Source organism: Ambystoma mexicanum, chromosome 1q, assembly GCF_040938575.1.
Source record: "Ambystoma mexicanum isolate Mex_15411 chromosome 1q, UKY_AmexF1_1, whole genome shotgun sequence".
NCBI lineage: Eukaryota > Metazoa > Chordata > Amphibia > Caudata > Ambystomatidae > Ambystoma > Ambystoma mexicanum.
Genome location: NC_090922.1, coordinates 196,739,798 through 196,760,086, shown reverse-complemented (window position 1 = coordinate 196,760,086; position 20,289 = coordinate 196,739,798). Strand labels below are relative to the sequence as shown.

Sequence of the window (20,289 nt, the reverse complement as noted above, 5' to 3'; positions counted from 1 at the left end):
CAGAACACGAGGAATTAAAGAAAATGGCCGCCGCCATTGGTTTTCGTCAGGTTGCCTAGCAACCACTCAACAGCACATTGGCCCGCTGCCAATACTTCTTCAGAAAGGCCCCGCCGGAAGGCGTGAGCTGGCCCTCCCCTAAAGGAACTCCTTAAGGCACAGGCCTGTCCATGCCGCCGGACCGCATACCGCCAAGAAAGAACTAACATCTTGTAAGTACCCCTACTGCCCATGCACCTCCACTGTGTACTATTGTGATCTGCCCCAACTCTCTGCTCTAGCCTCTGCAATATCAACTCCTCTCAAAGCACTGCGGGTGCGCCCCACCATATTTCCATATGCACGGCGCGCCCCCACAGCAGCGCCTCCCACTGTTTTTACAGTACGTTCTTATGTCTCACCCGATCCATCTGCTGGCCCATCAGCATCTACGCCACTCAGACACCTGTGTGCAATGTTAGCTATAGTTACACCTTCCCACAATTGTTATTGTACTGTAATGTCAACGTAATTTGCAGATTAGCCCTTCTTTTGTGAACTCACATCTGCTGCTATTTGATGTCTATCTGATGCCTGCTTCACTGCTTATCTGGTACTATCTTTGCATAAACCGCTCTCTTTAACTACTGACCCCCACACCTATCCACATACCAACACCTCAGACACACTGGTAAAAGCCTGCCCTCGCTCCGTGACACCTACACCACCCACCCTCAGGCCGGTATTCCTACCCCCTCTGCGCACACCCCCACTGAACCTGCAAGCAGCTCTACCCGCTCACTGCACTACTTCTATACTCTATGCTCATGCAAACGCCCACCATGCAACACACTAAATCAACCAATATTCTAGCTGCCCCCATCCCTTCCCCTCCGACATTCCCCCACCTATTTCCTACCATCTTTTTTCACCAACTGCAACATCCCAGAAACCTGCTCTACACCCACCACAACTTCACGCCCAAGACCCACCAGCATCAGGAACCAACTCCTGGGCCTCTGCTCTAGGTACCCCAGCACCACCATCCAGGCCCCACCGAATTCATCCAAGCCTATCAACCCACCTACAAACACATCCAAGCCAGCCTCACCCACACCAGCTATGACACAACCTAACCCTGCCATACTTGAACCACATGACACCACCCTAACTATAACTAAGACCCCCCATAACCTACAATGTGCCCTTATCAATGCCAGATCCATCCCTGCACATGCCACTGAAATTCACAAACTCCTAATCAACCTGGACCTCGATATCCTAGCTATCACCGAAACATGGCTACATAGCACCACAGGGCCTGCTCCCACCCTTGCCATCCCACAGGGTTATTCCATTATCAGGCAAGACCGCCTCACCTCAGTAGGAGGTGGTGTAGCACTCATCATGAAGGATCACCTAGAGGCCAGACAAATCACTTTGAACCTTGGTGATAACACGGACTCCCTTTCAATAAAACTGTTTACATTTGTTTTGAGGAACTGGTTAAGGCGGGGTTGTCCTGTCGCTGGACCTCAGCGCCCTTGGTTGTGTTTATGAATTGGCTTTTCAGGGTCACACGGGAAAGTAACAGCGGAGTACTTGGTTCCTCAACTCCTCTTTGTTAAATGACAGTTTTGTGTTGTTACATTGACTTGTTCCCAAGCGCCCACATTTTACCCAAAAGGATGACAAATGACTCCCTTCTCAGTGTTCAGAAACTCCACATCTTGTGGTTTTATTCTTTCAGTTTTAGAATATTCTGGTGCCATATGTGATTCCACGTGTTTCGATGACTTGCTCATCTTTTTCAAATCAGGGCTAATTGTACTGTGCCACACTAATACTCTTTGTGTCTTTTGGATAATTTCATGGGTTAAATCCCAGATTCATCTTGACTGACAAGTCTCATGCCAAAAGGTACTTTTAATAAAAATCGCCATCTCCCATAATTCCACCATCTCCATCAACCTCGTCTACTGACCACCAGGTCCACTACAGGAGTTCCAGGAAAACCTCTCACACCTCCTAGCAGACAACCGAAAAAACACCCATAAAAGCATCCTTTTAGGTGATCTCAACCTTGGTTTCAATGATAGAAAGGACAAACCAGCTAAATCTCTTACACTGGCCCTAAAGGAATTAGGATTTGACCAAAAAATATCTCACCCACCCACAACAAAGGATGCATCCTTGACTGGATAGCTGACCACAACTCTGAGGTCGACATCAGCTCAATCACCCCCACTTCCTGGTCAGACCATAACCTCATTCATTTCCTCATCACCACTGCCACCTCCAAGGCCAAAAAGCCTAACCCTATTCCCCCAGCCAGGGCAAGATGTGCAAAAAACCTTACCAAAGATAAGATCACACCACACCTCAGCACCCACACGACAGATCTCAAGTCCACTGACCCATCTGTGCTAGCAGACATTTACAAACGCACCATAAGCTCGGCAATAGATATTATTGCCCCTCTACAGAACAAAAAAGCCAAAACATTGAAACACTCAAACACCTGGTTCTCCACTGAACTAAAAGAGCTTTGCTCCCAGAAACGAAAAGTGCTGAACTTCTGGCAAATGCTACCCTCCCCAGCCACGTTATCCTCCTACAAAAAAATCACCTCACAATATAAAAAAACATAGTTACAGCCAAGTCAGCGACCTATAATGAAAGAATCACTAATGCTAGCTCAGAATCCAAAGAACTCTTCGCCATTTTCAAAGAACTCACCACACAAGCTGCCAAATCCCAAGATATTGTTAAAGACCAAACCTGGTGTAACACTATACAATCTGCCCTATTGAATAAAATAGAACGCCTACAAGAAAAAATCAAGGAGCATCACAAGAACCTGTCACAGCACATTAAATCAACCACTAGCACAAATCACATGCCCACCACCAGCATTATGCCCCCGTCCGCCAAAGCCCTCATACCCCATTCAAATTCAGGGAAGTAGCTGAACGTGAAGTCATTGAGACAATGAACAGGATTAAACCATCCAACTGTAAAGGTGACCCCTGCCCAGCTAGTCTAATTAAAGACTGCACTGAAACACTCGCCCCATTTCTCAAGACCTTCACTAGCGCCTCCTTCAACTCCAAAACAGTTCCAGACAGCCTAAAAGAAGCCTGGGTACGCCCCCTTCTAAAAAAACCTACTCCCGACCCAGAAATTGCTAATAACCATAGGCCCATCACCACCGTGCCATTCTTGCTCAAGATCTTGGACAAAGTTGCCTACACGTAAATTCAGGAATATCTAGAAGCCAACCACATCCTAGGGAAAAGACAGTCAGGCTTCCGACCCGGACATGGGACTGAGTCAGCACTACTCGACCTAAAAATACAACTGCGGGACATCATGGACAAAGGAAAAACGGCACTTCTCCTCCTACTGGATTTGTCCGCCGCCTTTGACCTTGTCAACCATGATATCTTAGGCATGCACTTAAAAAATGAAGCTCACTTCTCCCCAGAAGCCATTGCCTGAGTCGCCTCCTTTCTAAACAGAAGACTCATGAAAGTCTTCTCAGACACAGCATCTGCATCCCCTACCATCATCCACTGCGGTGTCCCTCAGGGCTCTTGCACCGCCCCCACACTCTGCAATATATTCACTCTCCCGCTCTTCAATGATCTCGACTGTCGCAACATAGGATAAACCTATTACGCTGATGACACACAGGCACTTCTCCAACTAACTGGGACCTATGAAGAAAATGCGACAGCCCTGACCAAAATCTGCACAGCTATCCAAACATGGATGGCTGCCAATGGCCTCTACCTAAACGGGGACAAAACAGAGATTCTTCTAGTAGAAACCAGCAAAACTCTCAATAAACTCCCCCCGCAATATAAAACCTTCAACATCGACAACTCCACCATAACGGTTTCCAAGGCTGTCAAAACCTCCTCTGCAGCACTCACCACTCAGGTGATCAATGCAGTCAAGCCCTTTCCCTCCACCAAAAAACTGCCTATCCATCGCCAGAACTACAGTAGGCACCAAATTGGATTACTGCAATGCCCTCTTCGTAGGCACCTCTGTCAAAAATCTAAAAAAAACTCCAAGTCATGCAAAATAACGCACTCCGGGCCGCACTGACCATCCGCAAAAGGGAACATATCTCTCTAGCCAGGAAAGAAGCACATTGGCTACCGGTAAAGGAATGTATACTCTTCAAAGCCATGGCCACCACACACAGATGTCTCTCATCAGATGCTCCACCCTACCTTTCTGAAAGAATCACTCTCAATTCCTCTAAGAGACCCATCAGATCCCGCCTCGCCAATCAGATCTATGTACCTACATTCAAAAGAACCAAAGCGGGAGGATCCAGCTTCCAACACCTGCACCCAAAAATTGGAATGCCTTGCCAACTACACTAAGGAATGAGAAATCATACACCACCTTCTGCAAAATCCTAAAAACCTTACTGTTCTGCTAATGTACAAAACTAGCCTGCATAGTTATGCTCTTGCACTCTAACCATAGCAAAAGCGCAATACTCTCATCCTTCTGTGACAACATTTCATTCCTGTCTCTACTACTGTATTCAAAGTATGTAACACTGTATATATTTTTATTCTATCTGATTCTTTATCATATTACCTATGTTAAGTTGAAGCTCGCTGTAACAGCGCCACGATGCCCCAGGGCCGCCTGTGCACTTTATAAATGCAAATAAATAAATTAACAAATAAGGGAAAGGGCGACAAAGGGAATCAGGGAGTTAAAAGATGTGAGAAGGCTATGGAAAGGAAGGATTTGATATAAAGCCAGAGCTGGCAAGGGATACGTGGTGTACCCCAGAAAATGTTCAGAAGCTACACTTTGTTATAAGCACGAGCCCTGTGCCATGGAGCCAAGGGGGTATGATATTTTACATCCCATAAATAGTAGTTGCAGTGGCTGACTAGAAGGAGACCTTCATAAATGAGTGTGATGCAAAAATTATTAGTAAAGGTCAGGGGAGGAATTCCTCCATTTTTTTGCACCATAGCAGCCTCCTGATATCCTCTTTGGAATTGGTTGCTGCTCTCTGCTGGGATATACTGAGTGAAAAGAACAAAGCAAAAGAAATTGACACAACATCTATGAACAAGCTATGTATTGCTACTGTAAGATCAGGTCAAGCTCATCCAAAAGGATTCCTTAATATATGTATGCATGGGATGGATTTTATTTAACATGAGTAATCCTGTTTAAGCAAAACACAAACACCTTGGGTTTTAGCGGGTTTGAGCAGTCTTTTCCAGAGGCTTCAGATAGGTGGTTCGACTGTTCCCATCCGCCCTTGCATGTAAAGGAGCATGTGTGGGACTTGGGACAGTCAGATGTCAGCATTTGAAGAGGTAGGAACAAATACATGGAGCTGATGAAAGGAAAGGAATTTATCTAGTTAGGAGGCAATGTAGGATTGCAGTGTAAGTCATATTAGACACTTTAAAAATGGAGAATTGGGCCTAGATAGAGTTGGAATTAAGATTTGGGGCGGGGCTGAGCACTGGAACGCATGTTATCTGGGTGGAGGGGTAGGCACAGTGCTTTTGTGTATTGCTAGGGTCTTATGACTCTTCACGGAAGTTCTTTACTCTAACTTCCCTTATTTGTGCTCTACTCCCTTAGCCTGCGTTCATCTATGTTGATACCATGCCTTCCGCCCTCCCTCTGCCACGCCCCCAACACCAACCGGAACAAGACCTTAAAACCACTGGTTACGTGCATTGCGCGCAAGTGGCTCCTGAAGTGGCCTGGCTGTTGGGCTGTTTGGGTAAGGAAATATTAGTGACAGCTTTATTCTTCCGATAAAATACTATATGAAAATCAGCTGACAACCTCATCTTTATTACCAACCTTGAAGTACTCCTGTGATACCTTGATAAGAACTATATTTTTGAATGTCTTGACTGAATGCCCGGATCTGGGCCCTTTTTTGAGAGCGGTTGTGTGACCTTGTATTCTTACTTGGTCTTTAGCTGTTGGTGTATTTTGAAGTCCGGGTGTCTCCAGACTTGTCACAGCCAGCTCCATTCAAATATCTACTATTATACATTTTTTACCTCTACATCTACCTGGATATATGCAAATTTCTAAACTAGTGGTGCCCACTTACTTCCCTGTTTGTTCTTTTTTTAAAAAAAAAATTAAAATCCACCATTCCGCCAGCAGGATTCTGTGGGTGGTGTCCGGCTCGCCGTCTTCTAACGGGCTTAGCCGCCACTGTTTTCTGTTTCACTTCCATTTTAGGGTCAGACTCATTTGCAGAACTACTTTCTAGACTGGCAAAGCGCGAGGAACCTCTTTTTGGTGGGTATTCCTTTGTGGGGACCTCAGCGCCCTTTTAATATATTTTTTGTATTTTTTGGTGATGTATGGATTTCCTTATTACTAGTCGCATGGAATAGTAACTACAGAGTACTTGGTTCCTCAACTCCGTTTGATCAAAAAGAGAAACTTTACAGTTACTTTATCAAATGGCCCATGCGCCCACACTTTTCTGAGAAAGACTTGATACATAAGACAGAGATAGAGACATGGACAAGTATAATTGGCCCTGATTTGAAAAAGACGAGTAAACGTCGAAACACGTGTCAACACATAGGGCACTTCTAAACAAGTACAAATCTTTCCTTCTTTCTCAGAAAAGCGTGGGCGCATGGGCCATTTGATAAAGTAACTGTAAAGTTTCTACTTTCTAGACTGGTTGAATCAAAAATATCACCATCCCACTTATCTGGATCCCAGTCCACACCAGCGGTAGCGATTACAGCTGCCACCTTTCTTTTGTTGACCCCTCCCCGTCTTTTCCTATACTTATACTGGTCTACTCTGACTGCTGCCCTCTCGGCCACGGCCTGATATGTGTCAGCCTTATCTTTAAACAGTTTCATTTGAATCGGCTGCATTAACGCAGTCTGCCTTTCTGCAGCCAGCTCTCTCTCTAATCGCAAAACCTCATTTTTCATTTCCACCTTCATTTGATGTATTTTCCTATAAGCATGCAAAAGAACCCAACCTCGCCTACCTAATGCCACACATTCTCTGCCACGTTCTGCTGGAACTTGTTGCAAGCATGCCATTACATCAGACGGATCGGCATCTCCCAATCCTTGATCCCATGTTTCACTTAGACCTGCACCACATGCCCATGTCTGATCCAACTTATCATATGTACTCTTAGTCCAGCCTGGAATAACAACATCAGAACAGTCACCGCCAGCGGTAACGCTCTTCTTCCTGAACAAACTACTCATTATCGCAAACAAAACAAAACCTCTTTATATCTATATATTTTTCACTCCACACTGTAATCACTCCCACAGGCACGCACACACCAGCAAAGGAAAAACTTCACCACTCAAAAACTTCACTTGCAAGATAACCGAATCATATCTACATTCAAACAGATTCTTGAATACTCGGAACAACTCATCACAAGTATCCTGTTTGTGACGCCAAAAATGTATTGCTCTCCACTGAGTGCACGGAAAAACATAAATCACCAATGCAATTATAGAGCAAATACTTTGAACGCAGAAAGACGCAATAACTCGCAACCACACACTCTTAGAAGATAATCAGCACTTATATGGCTATTTATTCAAAGTTTAGAAGCAACCAGTGATAACATAGAAATAACTCACAGAAATAACATAGACATAAATCATAGAAGAAGCAAAGAATTCAAAAGGAAATACATCACCGTGAGCGTAACTGGATTCCTCATCTCGCCCAGAAGCAGCTGGAAGACCCCGGGAACAGCCAGGCCGAGAGCACCACAGCTCACAGGAGTGCCGGACATAAGCGTCCTCCTCCGGCTGAAGTCTCACCTGACCACCTCCGGGTTTCCGCATATATACACACTCCAAAAAGGGGTGACAGTTCTCAAACCTTCTGGTAATGGCACTTGCGCAGTTGATGAGCAGCCGTTGGTTGCCAGCTGGGTCAATCGACAGCCACTCTCAAGGAGCAGAGTGCCTCCCTCCTCTAAAAACACGCTCCGCGGAGAACAGTAACAAACCATAACAAAGTTAGCTTTCCCAGCTGAAATGTCCTTCACCGCATACCAGGTTTGGAAAGCATGTTTTCCTCAGCACTGTGAATCTAACACTCAGAAAAATGTGTGCAGCTTTTCACTGCGGCATGAAGTAAATATCCATCATGGCTCCGAGCACTCCCAGAATGCACTGCACACCAGCGCCATTTTAGTTCAAGTATAACAAACACCCAATGATCTTTGTATCAGACTTGCCTTTGTTAAAAAGAAATTGTTCGAAGAAGACTGGATCCGAACTAGGGACCAATTGAAACTCTACCCTTCGTATTCTGAATATGCTAAATTCATACAGAAGCGTTTCACATGTTGTCACTATGTCTTCATATTTCCTTGTTCTGTGATCATAGGGCTATTTATGCATTTTAAGATGAATCCATTTAGAACTAAGGAACAATGTCACCATTGGGCGGACATGACACCATCTATGCAATCTATGACATGCAAGTTTCCTTACTGTCTTGAATCATATGAAACATTGAAGCACTTGGTGCTTGATTATTCTCACATTACAATTCCTTGCACGCTCCTATTGATGAAATTTGTCAGCGCAGAATTTGTTGATTGCACTGCACTTTTATGGGATAGACTTATGAATGGTGTACATTATCCATTAATTTTAGCATTAGGACATTTTTTAAGAGTTATTGAAAAAGAACTTGTTCGATTCGAAACCATTGCTGAAATCAGTTAATGATGAAAAGCTAACAAAGCAAAATGTGTTTTATTTTTGTTGTAATAATATGTTGTCGTAAATGATGAATTATTTTGATTCTTTAAGCATGTAAGGATGTATATAGCATTATTTTAATTTTCTTGTGAATTGTTATATTATGTATATTTTGAGACTGTCTTTAGTAAAGGATTTTTTTTACCAAATACAATAAAATAAAAATAAAAAGCATTTTTAGGCACAGGTTACTTTTTGCAGTGTGAAGACAACACTCCAAAACATTAGTAGGCTTACGCGATATTTGTAGGTGAGCAGGTGCATGTGATTGTTTTAGTATAGACAAGAGTATGCCTAAGCATTCTTAGTCACACTTTGTTTTGTAAATTAGAAGAATCCATACAAAAGTCAGATGTTCATTGTTTATGCAGAGAAGAGCACAACAGAAAAATAGATAGGTGCATGCCATCTTTGTAAGTTGCAAGATGCCAAATCAATCTTAGTAAGAAAGTAAATTTATAAACATGAGAGCATGGCAAACATTGTAGGTCATACTTTTTTTGTACAGGCAGTGGAGAGAAAGCACAGTAAAGCATTTTTAGGCACACATCATTGCTGTAAGAGGGAAGAGAGCATGCAAAACATTCTTAGTCAACCATCATTTTATTTGTGGAGGAGAGCACACCAAGACATTTTTGCATGCACATCATATTTATAGGTCAGAAGAGAGCATACCAAAACCTTCTTAGTTAGACATGATTTTATTAGGGGAGGAGGAGAGCATGCTAAAGCACTTATAGATGCACACATTTTTTGGAGTCGGAAAGCGAGCATACCAAGGTATTCTTAGTCACACGTTCATTATTTAGGCAGAGGAGGGATCACGCCAAGGTATTCCAAGTCACAAATTGTTATCTATGCAGAGTAGAGCATGACAGCATATTATTAAGTGCACTTGATTTTTGTAGGTGTGGAGAGAACAAGCTAAAGCATTCTTAAGTCCATGTTCATTTTATAGCCGGAGGAAAGAGTATGCAAAACCATTATTCAATACAAGTTCATTATATAGGCAATGAGGAGGTCATGCAAGAGCATTCTTAGTCAGACATCATTCTTGTAGTCGTAAAGAGACCACATCAAATAATTATTTGTCAAACATCATTTTACTTGCATTGGAGACCATACCAAAATGTTCTTAGGTGGACATAATCTTTGGTGGTGGGAAGAGAGCACAATAAAGTATTCGGAATAATGTTTTTAATTTATAGTCAATGGAACGATTACACCAAAGCATTCTTAGTCACACGTTCATTTTATAGCTGGAGGAGAGAGCATGGCAAAGTATTTTTAGTCACATGCCATTTTTGTAGGTGGAAAGAGAGCCCACTAAACAATTCTTTGACAGATGTCATGTTGTATGCAGAAGTGAGCATTCCAAAACATTTTAGCGGTGGTAAAAGAGCATGCCAAATCATTTTTATTCACATTCATTTTATAAGTGAATGAGAGACACAACAACATATTTTTAGGTTCATGTCATTTTTGTATGTGGGAAGAAAGTTTGCCAAAGCATAGCTAGTTACACATCATTATATAGGTGGAGTAGGAAATCATGCCAAAGCATTCACAGGTTTATGTCATTTCTTGTAGGTGGGACAAGAGCATGCCAAAGCTAGTCAAAAGTGTTTTCATATATGGAGAATAACATGAGAAATCATTAGGCACACCCCATTTTTCTAGGTGGGATGAGAGCACACCAAAACATTCTTAGTTAGATGTTCATTTTATAGGTGGGGGTAATAGCATGACAAACCATGAAAAACCATTCTTATGCACAGTTCACTTTTGTAGGTGAGAAGAGAGCTTGTCAATGAATGGTTAGTTGCATGTTCATTTTGTAGGTGCGTTAGAGGGAATGCCAAAAATTCTTAGTCACACTTTTTTGTAGGTGAGAAGAGAGCACACCAAAACATTTGTAGTCATACATTTGTAGAACAAAAAAGCAATCTTTCTCACACATCATTTGAAAGGTGGATGAGATAATAAACAAATGTTCTTGGGAGCAGATTATTTTTATAAGGGGAACAAGAGTACAGCAAAGCATTATTAGTTGCATGCTCATTTTATAGACAGAGGAGAGAACAGACCAAAGCATTCTTAGTCACACATCATTTTTGTAGGTGAGAAGACAACACATCAAAGCATTCTTACTTGCACAACATTTTATGTGTGGAGGAGAGCTTGCCAAACCATTCTCGGATGCATCTCATTGTGGTGAGAAGCTGGCATACCAAAGCATTCTTAGTCAAATGCCATTTCATGCACAGAGGAAACATATCAAAGTTTGCATGTTTGCAGGAGTGACAGAGCTATGCCAAAAACCTTCTTAGGCCACTTGATTTCTGTAGGTCAGAAGGTAGAATGCAAAAGCATTCTTAGTCACACATAAGTGTATATGTGGCTGAGAGCATGCCAATACATTCATAGTCACACATCATTTTTGTAGGTGGAAACAAAGCACAACCAGGCATGCTTAATTACATGTTAAACTATGTGCGGAAGCAAGCACATCAAAACATTCTTAGCTGTGCATGTATTGTTTGTAGATGGGAAGATAGCATGCAAAACAGTATTGACCACAAGTTCATTTATAGGTGGAGGAGAGAGCACACCAAAGCATTTTTAGTCACATGTAATTTTTGGAGTTTGGAAGAGAACACGACAATGTGTTTTTAGTCATATATTAATTTCATAGATAGAGCATGACAAAAGATTCTTAGGTGAAAGTAATTTTGCAGGTAAAAGGGGTGCTTACAAAAATATTCTTAGTAACACATCATTTAATGTATGAAGGAGAGCATGCCAAAACATTCTTAAATTCCCATCATTTGTGTAGTTGGGAAGAGAGCACTCCAATGCATTTTTGTCACTTGTTCATTTTATAGGCAGTGAAGAGAGAAGGCTTGCTAAAATAGTCTTAGTCACGTTGTTTTATATGGAGCAGAGAGCATGCTAAATCATTCTTTGTCACACCCTATTTTTGAAGCTGGGACTGGAGAGCGCCAAAGCATTCTTAGTCACACATCATTTTATTGGTGGAGGAGAGCAAGCCAAGTCTGCTTATTGTGGTACTCTCAAGTTACATATATATTATGTCTGAACATGCTGCAGTACCCAAACATGGTAGGTGACCTGGTATGGGTCATGTCTATTGTGCATTTTTAACCTGCAACAGTGCAAGCCGTATGTGTTGGAGAAGCCCATGTATTGTGTCTGTGGCTGCAGATCTCTTCCTCTGCAAACAGTGTCATCTGGGTAAAGTAAATCAGAAGCAGTGACAGAAAATGTAATCATACATGCACTGCTCCTGCATGTCAGACTTACAATTGGCGATAGAGAATGAAGTCCAGGATGAGGAAGTAGAGCCCTTGCGATGCAATGCACAAAAGGAAGAAGAAATTACATTACACAAGGAAGAAAAAGAGCAGTCCACAGATGATGTCCAACAGGTCAGTTTTACAGATTGCCCATATCGTATTTCCTTGGAATCAGACAACAATGTAGAATTTGAAAAAAGTATGCTCTGTCCCTGATTATAGATTATACATTTCATGATATCACAGATAACAAGTTAGAAAACGAGACAGAGCAAGAGTTGCAGGCATTGACAAAGCCATAGAATTGTCAAGTAAAAAAACTGTGCAGAGTTAGCACGCTTTAGATCGTCCCGTGCTCCATTGCACAGTGTTTTTCAAAGAAGCTCAGAAAATGCAAATTATACTAGTTTTTTAACTTTGAAGTCACATCATCACCACCATCATCCCTATCAACAGAATCCATAGACCATTCACACTCCAAAAGGAGATGATCTCTGGGAGAAAGTAAAGGAGGTTGTGGCACACTTGCTCTCTCCCAATGGTTGAGAAGTAGACTTTTCGGCAGCTGGCAACTGGTCTAATGTTGTAGCTGCCTTGAATATAGTTGAAAGCATGCAAATGCCCTGCTTTGCCATTGTCTTTCATTGTGCGGTGACCCACTTCATAAGCCATTATCCACCAATGGAAGAGATGGGTAGTGTGACCCAGAGTATCTGTGCACATTTTAACAGCAATAAAGGAGGAGGGTGGGCAAAAAAGCCCAGGCGGAACGTTGCACTTGTATGAAAAATTAACACTCGGTAGGCAGCAGGTGGCTGGGGGTTGTAGGTGCGTTGCCCACATACTCTACGGTAATGGCAGACTAAAGAACGTTTTTCAGTCTCGCTGCGCCAACACAAAGAGTATGGAGACACTGCTCAAATTTCAGATTTATTAAGTGAAACGGTGTACAGCCTGAGACGCATTTCGAGAGGTCCTTGCTCTTCCTCTGAGGCTTGTGTCAATAGGAATGCTGGTGCGATCGATCGTAGGTTAATATGGTTGGGCTTTTCATTTCCTCGCAGTTGCAGCAAGACACGTGTTTCGAGCAGTCCTTGCTCTTCCTCTGAGGCTGATACATGTAAAATATAAAGTATGGTCCCACAAAAACGATAATGTTATACAAAAGAAAAAAGAAAGAATTGAGATAAGAGGTATTTCATAATAACAATCAAATTAAATATAGATGGCATGGTATGGACGATTTTATCCGAGTTGGGCGGGCGGTATAGTAAAACCAAATAATGGGGTGTTTCCCCAGTTAATTAGCACAGATATGTGAAAGTTATTGTTTTACAAAACACAATTTCAATTTTGAAATTAACCAAAAAGCATACGTGCATGGGTACACACAATTGTAAGTTCATAGCCAGTCGAAATATATATGAATGATTTATAAATACTGTGAATTTAGTATATTGTAGATGCAAAGGAAGAAGAATACAAAAAGCAGGGAGAGGAACTGCTTGAACTCGAGAATAAATTCTCTGAGAACGTGACAATACAGGATGCAAAGAAAAAACTAGAGAAACTCAAGGAAGAGGTCGCAAAATTTAAACAGATCACGATCGATAGAAAAATCCAAAAATTCAGAAAACACCTCAGTAACTACGGGGAGGAAAAGACATATCCTTACCTATGAGAGACATACTACACAGATCTACAACAAAAACAACAGAGCAATTTCTACAGATGTAACAAAGTTGGTAATCTTTCTGGCAGCTCTGCTTCCTCCAGTGGCAGTGACCCAAGTACATCGGGAGGGAGCACTACTGCCCCACCATCGCAACACCCTTTTTTTCCATGGGGAGGACAACGGGGATGCCCCAAGAGATGACCCCAACAACAAGTACAGTACATGCGAACAAGGCAGTAGTACTCGAATCAACAGTAAACAAACAGATTCCCATCTTCAATCTGTCATCGAGAGCACTCACACAGTCCGAAGAAACACTACTGGAAAAAGGCCTCTCTTTTATACCTTCTGCCCGAGCAAATCCATTCCAAGTAGAACTGGAGATGAAAAGATTCTCTCGTAACATCAGATTGAAATATTTTTTCGAGGTATATTTGCCAGACCAACAGAAACACAACGTCCAATGATAGTGAGGTGGTGGAGAATATAACCGGTTGCAAACCAAAATCGTTTTTTGTGCCACCTCCTCATACTATACCGGCTGAGTTTGAAACCTTTGAAAAGCTTGCTACCAAGACCCTCTCTGACAGTTTGGCTCGCAAAAACTATTACCAGGACAAGTTAACCCTGCAAGAAAAAAAATCTTTGTTGGATTTAAATCAGGATCCCTCCATTACCTTAAAACCAGCAAAGGGGGAGGAATTGTCATTATGGAGACGACCGATTATGACAGAGAATGCCTACACCTATTAACCGACAATACATCATACAAGATAATTGATCGTGAGCTAACACCTAGACTACAGGAAGAAATCACCAATCTCACAAAACATGGCAAACAAGAAGGTTGGATCTGTGAGGGTGAACGTCTCTTTCTAAACAAAATACATCCCAGAACTCTGCCATTTTATATTCTACCCAAAATCCATAAGAACGCAAGACATCCACCGGGAAGTCTCTGCTTGCGATTCACTTTTAGAGCCTTTGTCCCTGTATTCAGATTTCTTCCTCAAACCTTTTGTGGGTAAAATGACATCCTATGTCAAGGACACTACCCATGTCATAGAGACACTACAAGAACTGGAATTACCTCGACACTGTATTTTGTCCACAATGTGTGTTGAAGCTCTATATATATCTATACCACAAGCAGAAAGCCTAGAAGCTCTCAAAATTTGCCTCAACAAAAAGGCTAATGTGACCACAATCCCACTGAATTCATCCTGGAGTGTGTCCGGCTCGCCTTGTCAGAGAATTTTTTCTTATTCAAAAACCAACTATACCAACAAATAAAGGGTGTGAGCATGGGTGCCACTTTTGCCCCAGACAACGCAAATTGCATATGGCCCAGTATGAGACGGATCACATTGACAACGACAATAACGCTCACAAGTCGCACATCCTCCTTTGGCGACGGTACATCGACGACGTTCTACTCATATGGACAGGCACTGAGGCAGACCTCAGATCTTTTCATCAATGGCTCAATGAATGTAATGACCATATTCGCTTCACGATTGACTGGAGCCATCAGGCTGTGGAATTTCTAGTTCTGCACATATACAGATCAGGCAACAGTATAAAAACTGAACTTTTTAGAAAACCCACTGATCACAACAGCTTACTAAATTTCACCAGCTACCATGCTCAGGACTTAAAATATAATTTACCATACGGCCAGTTCCTCAGGATCAGACGCAATTGTTCAGACAAAGAGAAATACGAACTTCATGCCAATGGCCTGCAGTGCCGCCTAAGAGACAGAGGCTACCCCAAAGAATTGATAAAACAGGCACGCAAAAGAGCTCTAAACATAGACAGGACTACATGCCTAACACCAAAGGAAAAAACCGAGATGAATAGATTGGTGTGTGTGACCACATACGGCCCTTTGAGCGATATTACCAAACAAACTATTAACAAACACGGGCATCTGATCAAAAACAAAGGCACTCTGGAAAAAAAGCTGATTTTTGCCTTCAAGAAAAACAAGAACTTAAGAGACACTTTGGTCCACACATATATTGAAGAGATTAAGACACCCCATACATTGTGGGCTTTACCAAGTGTAGTTGGACACTTCAGATGTGGTAGCTGTGTGGCTTGTCGTTTTACCACTCAAAAGAAAACTTTTGACCACAACAACTATCATCGCATACTCCAGAGCCACACCAACTGTAATAGCAAGTTTGTCATTTAAGGCATAAAATGTCCATGCCATTTACTATACATAGGCAAGACCACCAGACCAGTCAAGCAACGGATCTCGGAACACAGGTCCTGCATTAAGAATAAAATACCAGACAAGCCTATCGTTGGACACTTCAGCCGTTTAGGACACACCCATGACGACATCTCCTGGACCGTCATACAACAATTGGTTCCACAGAAAAGAGGAGGCGACAGGGATAAAGCACTCACAAGACTAGAACAACAACTGGTACATAAACTCAACACTGTCAAGACAGGGTTGAACATTTCTGTCGAATGGAAATATTTTTATAGTCAGTAAATCAAACAGATGTACTAACTTGCAATGTTGTGCAGGACGGCCCTGTGCCAATACTAGGAGTTTTTTGTACTAGACTCTAATTGTATAACTCCTCCTGCGTCAACCACTTGTATTGGTCGATTCGACTCACTCTGGAATCCATGTCCTCAAATATGTGTAAGTAAATGTATATATTGCACATTAATTATCATTTTTTCAATTTTGGAATTGTTGTTAATGAAGGCCTTAGTGGTCCCTTTCTTTGGCTTTTTGAGCACCTGCACTCAGCTGTCAACAATATACACGTGTGTCACATGCTGTTCAGAATTTTCCACCTAGAACTGCCTCTCTGCCATGTTCCTGATCTGAATATCTGAAACATGAGCTCTTTATTATAGCTTATAAATTATGACAATTGTGATTGTTATTACATCAATGCCAAATGTATGTTTTTCCAAAGTATATATGGTTGTCTTTATAGTGGCTTTTTCCATATATTTTGACTACACAATTCATGTTGGGACATATGTTGCTGTGGTAGCATCACACATTTAATAGTATCTAATAGCCTTTCCACACGGGTCTTACCACCATGGGAACATTAAACTGCAGCCCACAATATCAACACTCACGATTCTAACCCTTGCGAGATACATATACTATGAACACTTTGTTTTATATGTATACTTCTTTAACCAAAGCCACTCACACATGGCCGGCATGATCTGCAATCCATTTTTGTCTGGGCTGACGACGCGCACTTAGTAGTTTTATCAAAGTGCATTGTCGCATCTAATAGAGACACTCCACTAGAGCAGACTGCTTCAGGCCAAGCCGGGTTTTAGATCCAACCAAGCCAGCATACCATAAGATGGGCTCCCTCTATCAGCCCTGGAGCACATACCAAGGGGAAACTTTTTTCAATGTTTCACCACATTCATTAGTGTTACGGCAGAGCTCGGGTAACTCCTCCCCTTTTTCTACTTTTTTTCTACTGTGTCTCCACGTGACAGCGCACCATTGGTTTTGCAAATGATAACACGCCACTAGGGGAGCGTCCGGTTTCGTCCAATCAGGGCTACACGTGGGTTTCTTACACACGCGGTTTCCATGGGAACGTCTTCATTCCAGACAGCCTTTGCACTAAGAGACGCCGCAGCCGCCGCTCCCGACAGAAACTTTACTACTTGGAAGTAAGTGTACAGAAGCAGTCTCGTGTTCGTGCGGTGGCCTTCTGCCATCTACACGCTGTCCAGCCCTGCGGTTGCCAGCAGGCATGGGATTTTTTAACCATTCAGTGCCTTCACTAACAGCAATGATTATTCAGTCTTGGGTTTCCCAAAACGTCAGCACCCTCACTAAGGATATGCTATGTCGCACACAGGTTTTGCCATGAATGGATTGACTGCATAAGCCACAGCCACAGCCACACCACGAAGTGGGCGATCATCCTCTCAATCATTTCAGATGACAGTCTTTACCATGTGAGGTAAGACTCCTTCTTATACCACAACAGTATAACTAGTCATTCAGACTAGCTTTTAGAACCAGAGACCTGATAGAACCCTTTATGTCGTTACAGGTATTAACTTGTTTCCAGATTGGCCAGTCACATGCCAGCTTGTCATCCACACTAAGATGGATGCCTCAGCTAACCATAGCACTGGATAAGCCTTAGGTAAGATTCATGGCGCACATTTTAACGGAGTTTCTCTTTGTTCTATTAATTAAGCATCTAGTTTAGAGCTTAATAAATCATTCAATAATTTATTTTTGAGGTCACTCCTTTACTTACCCCACTCCATTTGTCGCTTTTAGATAGAGACCCCGGGACCCAAATTTACTCCATCATACGTCCTGATGAAAGCCTGCACATAAAGCTGCACTCTACAGCTCACTCCAGGGCCGAAACACCTTAGTGTCGACGATTACACCACATGTTCAGTGCTCCATTTATGCATTGCTTTATTTTTTGTTCATTGAATTCGGTTTTGTTCACATTGTACCTGCATAACCATACATGGTTTTGTATATTAGCAGAACTTGTATGCCATCCATTTAGATCCAGTTCATTCCACTGGATTATACTCACCTGTATTGTGTTTGTAAATACTCCTGAGTACTCTATCCCCAAATTGTCTTATTTATCATTTGTCATACTTTATGCCAATTAAATGCTTTAAGTCAAGATACACGTAGGCATTGACTTTTTTCACTCTTGCCACTTTGTTATGAGACTACGGTTTGGGTGTGACCTCTCACCCTGAAATTTTGTTCTGCCATATTATTACTACATGGCCATAAAAAGGCAACGGCTGGAAAATGGTGCTTGTACCTGGGAATATAATGGCAGAACCTGACAACTGCCTATTTAAGGCCTATACAAGAGTCACACATTTTGGGTTTTCCAAAGTTTGTTGGAACAGCAATTAAGTGCAATGAACAGATGCAAGGACACACATACTGCTTACGCATCAGTGGCTAAAGCTACCCTTGGATAAGATAGTTTATTACACCCAGAGATGGTTTATAGATGTAATTATTCCATTGCTTTTCACAATGCTGCTCAGAAAGCACAGACCTAGATTTCAGAACCACAGGAGCGTGTGTTTAGGGCAGGGAGAGGAAGTTAGTCAGTGGAAATGGCCACAGGGACGACTATGGCCATGGATGGGTTAATATTCAAACAGCACTGAGAGAATGTTTGTTCCTCCCTGCATTTCGTCCGTCTCCTGTTTGCTCTTCCCTGACAATAGTTTTGGCATGGGCAGCACTTTCAACACCGCCTAAAAGCCAAAAAGAACAATGGCCCATTTGCTAGCCAGCTTGTAATCCACCATGGCTGCTCTACATTGCCTTCCGTTAATACCTTTAAAACACTGCAAAAGGATTGCAGAACAAAATATATGCATGTAACATGCAACTTCCCAAGTACTTAAGGTATCATTAAAATGTGCAGCGGTAGATACAAGCTTTCAGTTTATGTAGTTTGACATTAATTGCAGTGTTGTTTTCTGAAATTCTATAAGATGTGTAACGGTCTCCCCTTTTACTTTATGATTGACATGGAGGTACCTAAATGGGGTTTCAGAAGCCCTTGAAGGACAAGTGATGGCAGGGTAATTTAGGTCATGATAGTAGCACCTGAAGACAAAAGGCTGTACCTTACACATTATGACGATTACATTCAGTATTACCCAAATTGACCTTTTACAATTGACCTTTTGCACAATTGACCAAATTAGGGGTCCTAATTGACCTTCTGCACAATTGACCTTTATATTATTTTAGTTATTTTATATATGTTTTGGGTTGGTTTTGGATTATAAATAATATAAGGGGATTGGGTGGGAGGTTGCGGGAGTGGGGCTTGGATTGGGTAGGGGGCTCCGGGGGCTCGCCCCGCATATATGACCTTATTGACCTTCTAAATTAGGTCAATTCTACCGAGGTCAATTCTCCCGAGGTCAGTTGTGAAAAGGTCAATTAGTATACAACCAAACATTCATATGAGCCCTGACTGCCATTAGAGGTAATTACTGGGGCATTTCATGCTATTCTTGGGGTACTATGGCAGCGCATTGACATGTAAGACTGTACCTTACATACAGTGACTCTGAATGGTCTATGAAGCACTACCTAGTTTATTTTCTAATACTAAGTAATTTGAGGATGCACTTAACATGTGAAGCAGCACTTGGACATATGTTGCTGTGACTTATAATGCCTATTATTGCGGCTTTATCTGGCACAGGAGATAATTACTTCAAAACCTGGTGCTGCACTTTACCTGTGTTGGATTCACCTCGACATGAGATACTATGCCCTACCTATGCTGACTGACTGTGCTTACCAAATAAGGCATTTACTTACATAAAATGGAAGACGTTCGCCATTTAATACTGCACTTGGAATATTATGGAATTACTTGGACATCTGAGGCTCGTTAAGACTGCACCTGGTATACAGGGCCATCTCTGGCATTAGACAGCAGTGTCTACATATGTGACTACATTTGGCATAGTATGG

At 42.1% G+C, this 20,289-nt stretch overlaps 1 long non-coding RNA gene across 1 annotated transcript; it reads left to right on the top strand.

The window, feature by feature from the left end:
• The first annotated feature begins 17,643 nt into the window (after nucleotides 1-17,643).
• LOC138526496 (uncharacterized) lies at nucleotides 17,644-18,435 on the top strand. The gene is made up of 3 exons (XR_011283585.1): nucleotides 17,644-17,749; nucleotides 17,843-17,938; nucleotides 18,079-18,435. It is a non-coding gene; the product is annotated as an uncharacterized lncRNA (long non-coding RNA).
• Nucleotides 18,436-20,289: the final 1,854 nt, after the last annotated feature.